The following is a 3,132-nucleotide window of genomic DNA, read 5'->3' as shown; positions in this document are numbered from 1 at the left end:
TCAGTTATTATTCTTACATAGTCTCAAAGAGGTCTATAAAAGGTCGCCACATTCTATAAAACTCTTCTTGTTTTTTTTTTTAGTATGAATCTGATTTTTTCTAGTTGTAGATGTTTCATAATGTCTCTCATTAGTACGGAAAGTGTGGGGGGCCTTTTTTGTTTCCAGTTTAACAAAATTAATATTCGTGCCAGGAGTGTTATAAACCTTATAGCTGTGTTTTGGGAGTTTGATAGATCTCTGTCATTTGGTACTACTCCAAACAAAGCAGTTAGTGGGTCTGGTTTTAATGGTTTTTTAAAAATATTTGATAACATTTGAAAAAGATCTTTCCAATATTTCCCAATACGAGGACAATTCCAAAACATATGGGCTAATTGTCACAGAACAGGCAGACAGCTGGTTCCACGTGCAGCAGGTTTATTATAGGAGCTAAAACTCCACAAAGCTAAAGCAGGGTCAGACAGGCAGAGGTCATACACGGGCGTGGGATCATCCGAGGAGAAAGAGAGAGTAGTCAGAGTCCAGGCGTGGTTCAGGGCAGGCGGCAGGCAATCAGAGGGTCAGAGACAGAAGATCAGGTATAAACGCTCAATACTGCTGGCAGGGTGGCACAAACAAATACTTCGCAGTGAGTGTGGCTCTGTGTGCTGCTTATGAAGAAGGTGGGTGATTGTCTGATGCGAGACAGCTGAGCAGGAACCAGGAACTGTGGACTGGGGCTTCTGGGAGATGAAGTGCAGATGAGGCTCAGGAGAGTTTTAGAATTCAGGTGATGGCTCCCTCTGGTGGTCTGAGGGAAAAACAGACTGATTCATGACACTAATGAAGCCTGTTGCTGGTTACATCGGTCACAGGAGGGGCACACTGAGGGGAACATTCTTGACAGTTTCAACTTGGATAAATGTAATCTGTGTAGTACTTTAAACTGTAAGAGTCCATGGCGAATACATACAGATGAAGAGTGTACATTTTCTTGTGCTTTTGTCCATTGATTATCTGTGATTCTCACTTCCAAGTCCTTCTGCCAGGCGTCCCTAAAATGTTCTAATGTGGTGTTACAGTCCAGTTGTGACAACATGTTATGAATTCTTGTTATCAGGCCTTTTTTAAATGGATCAAACAGGAACAGTCTATCCAATGCAGAGTCTGGAGGCCGACCGGGAAAGGACGGGAATGTACTTTTTATGAAACTCCTGATCTGCAAGTATTTGAAAAAGTCAATGCTGTGCAAATTGAATTTTTGTTGTAATTGCTGGAACGTGGGGAAAATATTATCAATGAACAAGTCTTTTACTAAGTGTAGGCCTTTATGGTTCCATTGGAGAAAAGATATATTCAAAAGTGAGGGTGTGAAAGCCTGATTATTTGTCAATGGAGCTTGTATGGAAGCATCATTCAAGCCATAATGTTTTCTAATTTGGGTCCAGATTTTAATTGAGTGGGACACAACAGGGTTCTTGATATTACATTTCGGTATAGGAAGAGCAGAGTAAACAAACGCCCTTAATGAGGAAGGATTGCAACTTTCACTTTCCATCCCTGTCCAGTCGGTCCCACAGGTGCTCAACCAAAATTAAATGGAGCGGATGTTACATGACCAGTAATAGCGACGAAAGCATGGTAACCCCATTCCTCCTTGACTCGTTGGTCTTTGTAAAAAAGCTTTCTTGATTTTTGGAGTTTTTTTGTTCCATATAAAATGGGAAATTAATGAATCTAATTTATTAAAAAATGATTTAGTGATTAAAATAGGAATGCATGGCTTCCGGTGACGTCATGACAATGGACGCAGCTTGATTTCGACGCNATCTACCGCTCTAAAGAAGCAGGAGCCCTTCTGAAGTATGAACAACTCTTTTCTGAATTTCTATCAATTATCCAATAGACTATAAATCTGTAATCACTTCTTTCTTCCTCTCCAGGAAAATCCTTGAACCTGGTTCTTCCAGACCTTGGACTGAACTCCTCCAAGAGACGATCGGCACCAATAAGATCGACGCCAGTTCACTCATGAAATACTTCGACCCGGTTATTAGATGGCTGGAAAAGCAGAATGTGAACGAGACGTTGGGGTGGCCGGACTTCATGTGGCTCCCACCTGTACCTGAAGACTACCCAGAAAACATAGGGGATTAACCTTTGACATTAAGGAATACTGAGTGATAGGGTGAGGGTTGTGTGTACTAAAGTAGTCCTCATACTTATATTTTTGTCTAGTTTGTGACTAAATGTGGTATTCGTTTGCATTTATTGGGTGTGAGGGGGAAAACGGTGTTGCACGTTAGCCTTACTTGTCCTTTACGGCTCGTCTGCCAGATATGGAAACCAGCTGGAATAATCCAAACCAGCATTTGAGTATTTCTTAGGTCTTCTAATGCTTTTTTGGGGTTTATCAGACCTTTGGTGATGAGGAAACTGGTTTGTTGAAAGGAAGAATCGAGCATTTAACATAAAAACTTACCGTCAGTCCTCCAAACAGAACGAGACGTTGGGGTGGCCGGACTTCATGTGGCTCCCACCTGTACCTGAAGACTACCCAGAAAACATAGGGGATTAACCTTTGACATGTTTGATGTCAGAAACAGTCTGACCCACATAGTTAGGGTTACATTATGTGAGGGTTCAAAAATCTGTGTGCTAAAGAACTGTGTCCATTTCTGTGACATTGTCGGGTAAGGTGACTTATTGTGTCACAAAGGGATATAAAGGCGGCTTGCCTTTGGATAAATGGATCAGAACCATAGGAGCATTTGCTTGCTGGATGGGATGCTGCATTTTTACCTTCCTCTGCCGGCCATCTTTTTGTTCTTTTTCTTTTTTTTGTTCTATCCGTCTTGGGGTAACAAGACGACAGGTATAGTGGAGCCTGGTGAGAAATTGAGCATTTTAAAAAAATCCTTGTTGTGACACACAATAAATGAGAGATCTGGTTTTAATGGTACAAGAAGAATAAATTTGATCTACTTCTGGGGTCCCCAAACCTTTTAGTGTGAGGGCCATATAATTTTTTTTTTTTTACTTCTCTGATGTGGATCAGTTTGTAGGCTAACAGAAAAAGTGGAACAATCACAGCGTGGGCATAAACGTAAACATTTATGGTTTTCCAAAAAGACACACATAACCAAATAT

At 41.1% G+C, this 3,132-nt stretch overlaps 1 long non-coding RNA gene across 1 annotated transcript; it reads left to right on the top strand.

The window, feature by feature from the left end:
• The first annotated feature begins 1,810 nt into the window (after window positions 1-1,810).
• On the top strand, window positions 1,811-2,207 carry LOC118599672. Its single transcript, XR_004949116.1, has 2 exons — window positions 1,811-1,845; window positions 1,926-2,207. It is a non-coding gene; the product is annotated as an uncharacterized LOC118599672 (long non-coding RNA).
• Window positions 2,208-3,132: the final 925 nt, after the last annotated feature.

The sequence above is a fragment of the Oryzias melastigma genome, linkage group LG14 (genome assembly GCF_002922805.2).
Source record: "Oryzias melastigma strain HK-1 linkage group LG14, ASM292280v2, whole genome shotgun sequence".
In the NCBI taxonomy this organism is placed as follows: Eukaryota; Metazoa; Chordata; class Actinopteri; order Beloniformes; family Adrianichthyidae; genus Oryzias; species Oryzias melastigma.
The sequence above is the reverse complement of the archived record's forward strand: the minus strand, read 5'-3'. Positions and strand labels throughout refer to the sequence as shown.